The following is a 12,258-nucleotide window of genomic DNA, read 5'->3' as shown; positions in this document are numbered from 1 at the left end:
GCCCACCATCATATGAAGGTCCTTAATCATTGTGAGCAGAGAGTCAGGGACTCCAAAAGCACGAAGAACAACCCAGAGCCGTGGCCTTTTGATGGTATCATAGGCCTTGACCAGGTCAATAAAGTAGATATGTAGGTCCTAGTGGAAATCCCTACACCTGTGCTGTAGCATACGGACAGAGAATATGGTGTCTGTGCAGGACCGCACTTACCTGAAACCACATTGGGGATCCGCAAGCCTCTCCTCAGTGTGCTTGACAAGACGATGTTGGATAACTTTTTCCTGGCAGACTGAGGAAAGAGATGTCCCTGCAGTTACAGTCTCTGCTGTCGCCCTTCTTAAAGAGAGGGGAACAACCAGGACATCCTTCAAGTCCTGTGGAACCCGTCCAATGTTCCAGACTATTGTGATGACCGCACTTACCTGAAACCACATTGGGGATCCGCAAGCCTCTCCTCAGTGTGCTTGACAAGACGATGTTGGATAATCTTTTCCTTGCTTTGGAGTAAACGTACAGCGATGTGTGAATGTGACTGTATCAAGAGAAATGGAGTTCCACTGCTGTGTGGAGTGAGCTCCTCCAGGGAAAAGTGGAGGTCTCCACGCGGCGCAGCGGCGGCATTTGACTCGGCAGAGCAAATCCCAAAGCTGGTTTGGTTTACAAAGCCTCTTGTCACGGCGAAAGAATAAAAAAATCACGACAGTAATCTACAAAGTGGGTGTATTTCAGTGAGACAAATCGGGCGTGTCAAGTATTTAATAGCCAGCTGATATTTTTGGAGGTCAAAGATGTTAATTTAACTCCAATGTATGGGAGGGTGCCGGCGCAGTGGTAACACTCTTACCTCGCAACGACAAGAAGTGCTTGGGTTCGATTCCCGACTCTGGCGCTTTTCTGTGTGGCACTTTTATGTCGTTCCCCCCCCCCCCCCCCTCGTAGTACGTGGGTTTACTCTGGGTTCTAGATTTGAAGCTTTCGTGACTGCAATGATTCATATTCTTAGGTTTTTTCGGTACCGAAAAAACCTAAGAATATTACTCTGGGTTCTCTGGGGTCCCGGGAGACCACACAATGTCACCAGTATTGAACAATCATCCCAATACTGCGATCCATGCAATTTACTAAATTTACTAAATTGGGATGGCACGTAGCAACGTCGCTGCCCCCCCCCCCCCCCCGTGCCTCCCCCCTAATGTGAAAAGCTGGCAGGATCCTCTTGAAAAGGAGTCTTGAGACTCAATGAGACTTTCCTGGGTAAACGAGCAGAATAAAAACATATGTGTAGTTTCAAGTTTGAATGTAAGGCAATAACTATTTGCTACGATCTTCTTTACGTCACTGTTAACAGCTATGTTCAATCCACTGCTGGATGAACGCGTCCTCGTGGTCTCGTGAGATAACCCTGCTCCTCTGTCCACGGTGGCCTTCCACTTCGGGGCACGAGTCCTCCTTGGGCTGCCATTCTGTCTCCAGTCTCATCCAGCAGCCCACGGCCCTCAAGTGATGCTTCCTGCCCAAGTTCATCCCATGTTCCAACAGTCGATCTGACGTTCTCCGATCTGCGACTGTGCCCCGCCCGTCGTGTTCCCGTTTCTCTCGATGTCATTGCTGGCGTGCATCTCTCTACACTTGTTATCCAAACAATGTTTGTCTGTCACGCGCCGCAGTTGCGAGATGTTAACTCCCTCGCCTGGTATGCAGGAGTTCGTGGGTTCCATTCTGACCATGAAGCCTGTTCTATATTTGGAGTTTGTATGTTTTCTCTCCCCGTGGTCGCGTAGATTTTTCTCCGTGTCCTCTGGTTTATTCCTCCACATTTTGAATCGACATGCATTTACATTATTTGGCTGCTATACATTTCCACACGATAAGCCACTTTATTGAGCGATCATTTGTGATAGCCATGTCGCTTCTGAAAAAGAGCTACATAGCTCAGTGGGCATTACCTGGTAAAATAAATAAAAATGGTTTGATAGTTTGTTTCATCATCGTCGCTCCACCACGATTGCAATATCTATGTTGGGTCTCACTGTTGTTATCTTCCTGCCCTTTGCATCTGTGCTGTGTCAGGCCTATGCACGCTGGGAAGAGCAGCATGGCAAGGAAGAGCCCCTCCCCTACCTAAACCTCACCAACAAGCAGGCGTTTTTCGTTTGGTTTGCTCAGGTGAGTGACAGAGAACCCACATCGTCAACCGTCCGTAACGTGTTCACTACGATCACCGCTGAACCTAAGTGTCTAAATAAGCCGACAATCCACCTTCCTCACATCTGTATCTCCACATCAAACAGCCGAGTATTGTACCATGTCGCATAGGACCTTCTAGGACCCCTATTTACAGAGAGGGTCCTTGCCTTTAAACATCTGGCAATTCAGCATCGGTTTAAGCAAGTCTGCTGCTGAGACACAATGACGGAGAGCAGTTCGATATTAGCTAACCTGCACGGTCCCTGTCGGCACGTCTCACATCCTCAGCTCTGGTGCTCGATGGAAAAGGAATCGGCGGAAGTGGAGATCGAGGACGCGCTAAGCGATTCGCACAGCCCAGCGGCTGTGCGTGTCCGTGGCATGGTCTCCAACTCGCCGGCATTTGCCGAGGCCTTCACCTGCCCCATGGGAGCTGCCATGAACCCCGAAGAGAAGTGCCGCATATGGTGACGAGGAGCCGGGGATGGTGGGACCCACCTCGCCCCGCAGGCCCAACACGAACGAGTGCACAGCATCCGTGGGCTGTGGCTTGACACGTGGCGGGGAGAGGGTCACTTCAGCGAGGTCCAGACACACCGGCGGCCTCGTGGGGGGTCTCGTGGGGGCACGCTCGGCAGTTTTCATAATAAACGGGAAGTGTTTTTTATTTGGCGCCCTGTACATCAAGGTCTCAGAGCGTTTTATGCCTTGTGGGCATAAACGCAGAAGGGGGCGGTGGTCGCCACGCGCAATCCCGGTTTGGGTGATTTTAGAATCCCAATCTGTTGCCACCTTTGTTGTGGCTGCCCGTGGTGTTTTTCTTTCCAGGTCTTTGTGTTCATGAACTCGCATGGTTGTCACGTGCGTGCGCTCCCGCAGCCTCCGGTAATTCCGGCGTCTACCCGGCAGTCGTTAATTCTGTGCTTTGCAGATATTTTAACGCTTCCGAAGTGTGCGGGCATCCAAAGCGTTTCCTGAACGAGGTACTAATGCTCTACCCGTCTTGGGGTCGCATTAGAGAGTCTTCCTGCTCTCGCGATCGGTGGCCCTTGAGCCAGTGGAGATGTCGTACAGCGGAGTCCCTTATCTCCACAGCGCGACCATTGCTGGGGCTTCCCACAAAGTGGTACTCAATTTCAGAGCCCCGGGCAAAAGATAGGCTGAGTTAATTTGACCGAGTCAGGGATCTAACAGGGTCAGTTTTCATGTCTAGTATGTTTTACTTACATTTTAGCAGAGTTAAATACTGTAATCCCTCGCCAAACGCAGGGGTTAGGTTCCTGGAAAAGGCTGCGGTAGGCAAATCCGTGGCTGGTGAAGTACAGGGGCAGGCAAAGTGGCGCTTTGATACAATAAAAATGGACTGTGACGGAATCGCCGATCATGCAGATATTAGCCAATCAAAAAAGGGGGCATATCACGTGACTTTACACTCATCAATAGAATTACTCGGTCCATGGATCGGATGGCAATGAATCAACACAGCGATTAACCTTCAAATTATGAACCGATCGTGATTAACCTATCTTTTTATCTTTATTTCTTATATTTTACATGTTTATCGTGGTGCTATTGGTGGGATTAGTAATGCTGTGGTTATTTTCTTTAACAAGGCAAATCAATGTGTATGACAAGCAACTTATGCGGTTGTGATGTGACGCGGTCTATGCTCTGCGAGAATTACAGCAGTCCATCGGTTAACAGTGACATCGGTTAACGGTTTTTCGGTTAACGTTTCGCCTCCGATAGGACCCCATGGTTACGACTGACGTTAACATTTCGATTAGCGACACGTTTACGTTCTGCACGCGGGCGCCAATTTCGGCCAATCTGAGCGCTTAAAAAAAAAAGAGGCTGAGCCATGCCCTCAGCCAATCAACGACGCCTATTTATGTGCGTTAAGTCCTCGACTGGCTTTGTTTACATTATACGATTTCTGATTTGGCAGTAGAAACAGCTCTCTTGCGGACTCATGTAATTTCCATATTCGATTCACAGTTATTTCGGTGAGCAGCTTTCGTGGAACGGATTAAGAACGTTAACCGAGGAACTACTGTAGTGTCCTGTGTAACAAAAGAGAGGGACAGCTCTGATCAAGCTGCGCAGCGCAACGGGTGGCCACGGGTGGCCACGGGTGGCCACGGGTGGCCACGGGTGGCGCTGTGGCACGGAGAACCGCGACCGCGTGACATTTGTAAATGTGTCGTGAGTTCAACTGAGTCGCAGACGTACTCTTGGAGGCAACACATTTATTTAATAAAACACGCGGGGTAACTGCCCCTTCACAGAATAACAACCTATGGTGGTGACTACCAGGCACCTACACTAATTACAACGTAACTGCTACTACGGACCGGACCACAGCTCGGAGACTCGATACAACGTCGACGTAGATTTCTTCAGGATGAACAGCGCCAGTCCCTCTGAGGGACTCGGCTTCTATTCTCTCCGGCGTGGCTGCTCCAACCCTTGGCCACGACCACCTTCCAGAATCCTCGAGCAGGATCTGGACCCCGACCACGTGACCACCCCTAGCCCCCACTCGGGGCCCCTTTGTAGACTTCACCGGTCACGTGTCCTCTCGGGTCAGCCAGAGTGCCATGGCCTTTAGTAACCCCTTTCCTACGGCTGGCACTCCCACACCCTGTCCTGTAGGGCTGGCACTGCACGCCAAGCGTGATGCCATCCAGAGCTATCAACCAGTACTCACCGAGCCCCTCTAGAGCCGATACTACACCCACACCATCGTGGTGTCCGCGATGTCGTTACATCGCACGCCGTGCCTCTCTCGGGCCGGCACTACACAAGTGACATCCCGTGATGTCACTACAAATGCGTGTGGCGGGACCCCGTGCTCACCTGTGGATACTCACATTTCCAGGCCGCGGTTGGTCAATTGGTATACACTTAATAATAAAACATGTGTACGCGAATTCCGTGATTGGTAAGTTTGCGGTTGGTGAGGGATTGCTGTGCTATTTTTGTCTTGTTGAAGGCTTCAGGCTGATATAAGTGGTTTTCTTTATTTGCGGTGTATAAGGGAAAATAGGTGTGTCCCATTCTCTGAACTTTTTTTTACAATCATAGCCATAACACAGGCCGATGAGAATCTACACGTGTTACAATTGACAGTGAAAAGTGATGGGAGTCAATCCTGGAGCAGGGTTGATTGGGCAGTGTACAAGACAGTTGTGTTGGCACTTCTCGACGAGGTCCGTTAACCAATTGCACATCTGCAGTAGGGGTGACCCAACACACCACTATAATAAGTTCGCAAATACCACACTGTATATTCTGCATGTGTATTGTATTTTCCTCTAGAAACGTTAGATTTGTCCTGTATTTAGTTTCGAGTGGAGAAACTTACAACATTGCGGTTGTGTATTTCATTGCTATTCATGTATAATTGGTTTTTCACAGCTGTCACGAAGCCAGAGCCTGCAGTCAAATGTCTTGGCAACAATTAAAAAATCTGGAAAAGCGGCATCGGCTCGGCAGCGCCAGCGTTTGGGTGATCCCACGAGGCCCCGTGATGCGTGCCGCCGGCCGGGGAGTTGCAGATTTTTGTGGAGTTGCGTGGCCAATTGATCCTAGAATTTGCGAAATTTAACGGTTTTTTAAGTTGTGGTAAAAAAAATGCCTTATTAGACGGCAACGATAATTGTAAACCGTCAATTGCACTATTTACAAGATGTTTTGCCAGTGTGGAAGAGAAGGTCAAACCACCACGTGGCCACTGGGCCTGGATGCCCAGCAGTAGGGATGGCCCCAATACATCGCATGATTACAAAATGCATATCAGGGGTTGGCAGGGTGGGTGCGTTAACCTTATCCGTGGGCTTCTGCAGCCAATATTCGGATTCGTAAGCATCGTCAGGTCACGAAATCAATGATGATGCTTGCGAAACGTGTCTAATTGCTGCTAGATTTTGTCGTGAGAATTGTTCAACTTACAGGTGAAACAATTGTGGCGCGTTAAAACTTTTGCACTCATAGCATTTAAATGTTGTTCGCTACGTCGTGCGGTGGAGGGCTTTGCAACAAAATATTGGCCGGTTCATTACGTGACCTAACTCAAATTATGAATCGCAATAGGTGTTTGGAAGGTGAAGTTTCCTAATAATATTAATGTAACAGATAGGGTGCCACCTTTTCTGGGTTCGACCCAGAGTCAAAAATTGGCATGTGTTCGGGTGGCAACAACCAATTTGTCAGGGTTTGGTTTGTGGAAACCGGCACTCCTTTGTACACTCCGATGCCTTCCAATTATGGGGGTTGTGCGATTATGATTCAATATCCTGTGCCTGCGATTCATCCCAAAATATGATTTGCATTCAATTGTACGTAATTGTCACTTAATTTCATCGTTTTAAGTGAAAGTAACTGTGATATTTGGCTGATGGTATGTGGTTGTAAAAGTGAGATGTATTACGTATTTTTCTCATATACTGTGTAGATTGGTGATGAGCTCTGCCAGATGAGATGGTTTGGTTGAATTTTTTTGGTCTTTTGGAGATTGTGAAAACTTATGTAATGTGTGCTGCGCAGGATCGTGATTAATGGTGACACACAAATAAAGGTGATTGCTTACGGAACGAAGCCTGGCTGGCGAGAATGGTTGCGAGTCGGGGCGTGGTAGTGTGCACCGTTCATACTGCTCCTCGTCACGGTTCCGTATCGACCTTGAGTTGGGGAGTCGATGGGGGGTTATTTAGTTGCTGGTTCTCGTCTCGTACAACCTGCCGGGTGCTGCCCCAGTGGCCGATGCCTCTTGCCCACCGTACAACCGAGCCGCCAAGCCCAGCGGCCTCCCAAGGCCTCCACAGTGTCCCCAACCTCACAGAAGAAGCAGACTCATCGCACATCGTCGGGCTTGGCCATGATGTGTGCAGGTTATTACGACGGCTTCGGCATTGCCATTATGTCATTACGATAATTGTAAACTGAACTTTATGACTGGATGGCTTTCCAAAGCCATTTCCAACTTAACAGTCAACGTGATACAAAAATTATATTCTTGCGTATGACAGCAACATGTTCGGGAGATAAATCCCAATGCCAATTTTTGCTCGCCACAGGAGGGCTTCAGGGGAGAGTTCGTGTCGTGTTTCCATGCCTCCTCCGTTGCAGGAGGGCAGACCACAGTTGGGTTTACTGTATGGTCTATAGTTTGGGTTGCATTGCTGTAATCACATTGTGATTGTGGTTTGTCTTTTAATATTCCGCTCATGAAACAATAAGAATCTTTATTTGGAGATCTGTGCAGCGGCCTGTTGATGTTCTAATGCGGTTGATGGTTCCACCGGTGTCTTTGAGGAATATAAACCAAGAGGTCTTGAAAGATGGGTTTATTCCGGACGTCCACCTTGCTCCACTCTGGAGATGTTGAATGATAAAAAAATTAACCCGTAAAACAAAGTTTTTCACTATAAATACTTCATATGCGTGGCGGCTAGAGTCCTCTCGTCCTCTGGCTTGAGATGGCTGCCACCTATGGGTCAGATGATTGTCTGCCACCATTAAGCAATTGGTAATTAATATTGTTAAAAAATTCCCTAAACAGTGTAAAATTTTGAAAAAAAAAATTTCACGAAAATTAATTGTCACGCACAACGAGTCTGTGTGCAAAATGTCTGCTCGATTGGATCACGGGAAGTGGGTTAAAAAACGACCGAAAGATTTGCACGGTCGTAAGCAAGCACGCAAGCAAGCAAGTGAACTTAATATAAAGGATTTAAAAAGGGCTTTACCCTGAAGCCTTTTTACCCTGAAGCCCTTTTTTTTTATAATTCAGTATTGTTCCACTCTGCTGACCAGCAGCGTTCCTCCCGGATCTTGGCGAAGGGATGGGTTTGGGACTTGAGTCGACGAGGTACTCGATCTGTGTTGGCGACGATGATCGGTGGAGGCGGTGTCATTGGCACAAAAAAAAGTCTCTTGAACTCCCCTTAAAAAATCAAGTGTAGCACGTTCAATAACGAAGCAGACAATATGCCTCCTTCCCATATGTCTACTGTCCCTCCAAGTAAAAATCATATTTTACATATACTGTACATAACGTAAGCACCATTAGTTCACCGCAAGCAAACTCTAGACCGGTTTCAACATTCAGTATCTCTCATCAGCAGCCATAACTTGCTTAAAACGATCCAAGACGTTTATAGGCAAAAGGACCTGGGTGCTACACAAACCCCATTCGACACTGCCAGAGGCGCACGGATGATCTGTGTGGTGGCCCAGTGGTTAGGGTGGCCCAGTGGTTAGCGCGGCACCGCGATACGAACTCGACGGCCCGAGTTTTTGATTCCTGCTCACGACCCTTGACTTAGGTGGACTCAGCCTCAAGCGGGTACGATGTGTGATACATCAGCACTGGGGAGACAAAAGCGGCCGGGTGTGGTGTTGGCCACCCACCCCTCCCCCTCTCTGGCATGATCGATAGTATAGTTTGATCCCGAAAGTTGAATTTGCACCAATATACTCACATATATACAGTACATGTAGCATGTTTCATTATTGGCAATGTATTACAAAAACGTTACGCAATTGAACGATTATGCAATGTTGCTCGTAATTAAACATGCATGTTAAACGCACGTGTCACGTATTGGTTGAGAATTAAACAAACATTAGAGCAGTACATATTATTGGGTCTTTCGGTAAAGTCACGTAGATAGGTTCAAAGAAAAAAAAAATACAAAAAACTACATTTCTTTCGCAAAACAAGCGGTCGTCTTCAGGAAAAGGGGGGTTCGCTTCCAAGGCAAACTGTTAATAAAGGTTTGAAATGGGCGTAGCCCAAATGTCCGCAGCCAATGATCATGTGAGTGGTGGGCAGCCAACCCGACGGTGGTTGGTTTTCCACCAATCAGAGGGCTACCAGTTGAAAATTATCATGTTAAAGAGAGATGAGCATGTTAATGGCAGAACGCAGAGCCGCAGCCAAGGGGTAAGCACGCGAAGTGACTGTGGAAGCGCAAGGTTTGAAATGGGCATGAAGCACAACTAACATCGGAAGTTGGTAGGATGGGAACATCACAGCCAATTATGACTTAAACTGGTTGATAAGGTCCTTCCAATGATTGCTCAGTTTTACCCATCTTCTCGGTTGAAATTGTTGTGTCTGTATATATGGATGGCTTCATGAAATAATCTTTGTTGATAGCCAGTGGGCTTGAAAAGTACCTTCGTCTTGGCGTGAGTCCACTCCGGGTCCCCCCCCCCCCTCTAGGCGTGAGTCCACTCCGGGTCCCCCCCCCCCCCTCTAGGCGTGAGTCCACTCCGGGTTCCCCCCCCCCCCTCTAGGCGTGAGTCCACTCCGGGTCCCCCCCCCCCTCTAGGCGTGAGTCCACTCAGGGTTCCCCCCCCCCCTCTTGGCGTGAGTCCACTCCGGGTCCCCCCCCCCCCCTCTAGGCGTGAGTCCACTCCGGGTTCCCCCCCCCCCTCTAGGCGTGAGTCCACTCCGGGTTCCCCCCCCCCCCCTCTTGGCGTGAGTCCACTCCGGGTCCCCCCCCCCCCCTCTTGGCGTGAGTCCACTCCGGGTCCCCCCCCCCCCTCTTGGCGTGAGTCCACTCCGGGTCCCCCCCCCCCTCTTGGCGTGAGTCCCCTCCGGGTTCCCCCCCCCCCCTCTTGGCGTGAGTCCACTCCGGGTCCCCCCCCCCCCTCTTGGCGTGAGTCCACTCCGGGTCCCCCCCCCCCCTCTTGGCGTGAGTCCACTCCGGGTTCCCCCCCCCCCCTCTTGGCGTGAGTCCACTCCGGGTTCCCCCCCCCCTCTTGGCGTGAGTCCACTCCGGGTCCCCCCCCCCTCTTGGCGTGAGTCCACTCCGGGTCCCCCCCCCCCCTCTTGGCGTGAGTCCACTCCGGGTTCCCCCCCCCCCCCTCTTGGCGTGAGTCCACTCCGGGTCCCCCCCCCCCCTCTTGGCGTGAGTCCACTCCGGGTCCCCCCCCCCCCCTCTTGGCGTGAGTCCACTCCGGGTCCCCCCCCCCCCCTCTTGGCGTGAGTCCACTCCGGGTTCCCCCCCCCCCCCTCTAGGCGTGAGTCCACTCCGGGTTCCCCCCCCCCCTCTTGGCGTGAGTCCACTTCCGGGTTCCCCCCCCCCTCTATGGCGTGAGTCCACTCCGGGTCCCCCCCCTCTTGGCGTGAGTCCACTCCGGGTCCCCCCCCTCTTGGCGTGAGTCCACTCCGGGTTCCGCCCCCCCCCCCCCCCTCTTGGCGTGAGTCCACTCCGGGTCCCCCCCCCCCCTCTTGGCGTGAGTCCACTCCGGGTCCCCCCCCCCTCTTGGCGTGAGTCCACTCCGGGTTCCCCCCCCCCCTCTAGGCGTGAGTCCACTCCGGGTCCCCCCCCCCCCCCCCTCTGGCGTGAGTCCACTCCGGGTCCCCCCCCCTCTAGGCGTGAGTCCACTCCGGGTTCGCCCCCCCCCCCTCTAGGCGTGAGTCCACTCCGGGTCCCCCCCCCCCCTCTTGGCGGGAGTCCACTCCGGTCCCCCCCCCCCCTCTAGGCGTGAGTCCACTCCGGGTCCCCCCCCCCCCCCTCTAGGCGTGAGTCCACTCCGGGTCCCCCCCCCCCCCCTCTAGGCGTGAGTCCACTCCGGGTCCCCCCCCCCCCCCTCTGGCGTGAGTCCACTCCGGGTCCCCCCCCCCCCCTCTTAGGCGTGAGTCCACTCCGGGTCCCCCCCCCCCCCCTCTTAGGCGGAGTCCACTCCGGGTCCCCCCCCCCCACCTCTTGGCGTGAGTCCACTCCGGGTCCCCCCCCCCCCCCTCTTGGCGTGAGTCCACTCCGGGTCCCCCCCCCCCTCTTGCGTGAGTCCACTCCGGGTCCCCCCCCCCCTCTTGGCGTGAGTCCACTCCGGGTCCCCCCCCCCCCCTCTTGGCGTGAGTCCACTCCGGGTCCCCCCCCCCCCTCTTGGCGTGAGTCCACTCCGGGTCCCCCCCCCCCCTCTTGGCGTGAGTCCACTCCGGTCCCCCCCCCCCTCTTGGCGTGAGTCCACTCCGGGTCCCCCCCCCCCTCTTGGCGTGAGTCCACTCCGGGTCCCCCCCCCCCCTCTTGGCGTGAGTCCACTCCGGGTTCCCCCCCCCCCTCTTGGCGTGAGTCCACTCCGGGTCCCCCCCCCCCCTCTTGGGCGTGAGTCCACTCCGGGTCCCCCCCCCCCCTCTTGGCGTGAGTCCACTCCGGGTCCCCCCCCCCCTCAGGCGTGAGTCCACTCCGGGTCCCCCCCCCCTCTCTAGGCGTGAGTCCACTCCGGGTCCCCCCCCCCCCTCTTGGCGTGAGTCCACTCCGGGTTCCCCCCCCCCCCTCTTGGCGTGAGTCCACTCCGGGTCCCCCCCCCCCCCTCTTGGAGTGAGTCACTCCGGGTCCCCCCCCCCCCCCTCTTGGCGTGAGTCCACTCCGGTTCCCCCCCCCTCTTGGCGTGAGTCCACTCCGGGTCCCCCCCCCTCTTGGCGTGAGTCCACTCCGGGTCCCCCCCCCCCTCTTGGCGGTGAGTCCACTCCGGTCCCCCCCCCCCTCTTGGCGTGAGTCCACTCCGGTCCCCCCCCCCCCCTCTTGGCGTGAGTCCACTCCGGGTCCCCCCCCCCCCTCTTGGCGTGAGTCCACTCCGGTCCCCCCCCCCCCTCTTGGGCGTGAGTCCACTCCGGGTCCCCCCCCCCCTCTTAGGCTTGAGTCCACTCCGGGTCCCCCCCCTCTCTGGCGTGAATCAACTCCGGTTCCCCCCCCCCCCCCCCTCTTGGCGTGAGTCCACGCCGGGTCCCCCCCCTCTCTAAGGCGTGGAGTCCACTCCGGGTCCGCCCCCCCTCTCTAGGAGTGAGTCCAATCCGGGTACCCCCCCCCCCCCCTCTTGGCGTGAGTCCCTCCGGTCCCCCCCCCTCCTCTAGGTCGGTGAAGTCCACTCCGGGTTCCCCCACCCCCCCCCCCCCCCCTCTTGGCGTGTTCCCTCCGTGTCCCCCCCCCCCTCCTAGGCGTGATCCCACTCCGGGTTCCCCCCCCCCCCTTCTAGCGTGATTCCACTCCGGGTTCCCCCCCCCCCCCCCTTAGGCGTGAGTCCCCCCCCCCCCCCTAGGCGTGAGTCCACTC

At 53.9% G+C, this 12,258-nt stretch overlaps 1 protein-coding gene across 1 annotated transcript in view; it reads left to right on the top strand.

Moving 5' to 3' along the window:
* The window catches only part of LOC133343096 (endothelin-converting enzyme 2-like), a 92,113-nt gene extending 85,330 nt beyond the window's left edge, over positions 1-6,783 (top strand). The window contains exons 20-21 of the mRNA XM_061552600.1: positions 2,072-2,167; positions 2,477-6,783. The gene's annotated coding sequence lies outside the window, so the exon portion shown is untranslated. The remainder of the gene's footprint in view (positions 1-2,071; positions 2,168-2,476) is intronic.
* Positions 6,784-12,258: the final 5,475 nt, after the last annotated feature.

The sequence above is a fragment of the Lethenteron reissneri genome, chromosome 16 (genome assembly GCF_015708825.2).
Source record: "Lethenteron reissneri isolate LAM-NWPU_2019-01 chromosome 16, ASM1570882v1, whole genome shotgun sequence".
Classification (NCBI taxonomy): Eukaryota; Metazoa; Chordata; class Hyperoartia; order Petromyzontiformes; family Petromyzontidae; genus Lethenteron; species Lethenteron reissneri.
Note: the sequence above shows the minus strand (reverse complement) of the source record. Positions and strands in the feature narration are given on the sequence as shown.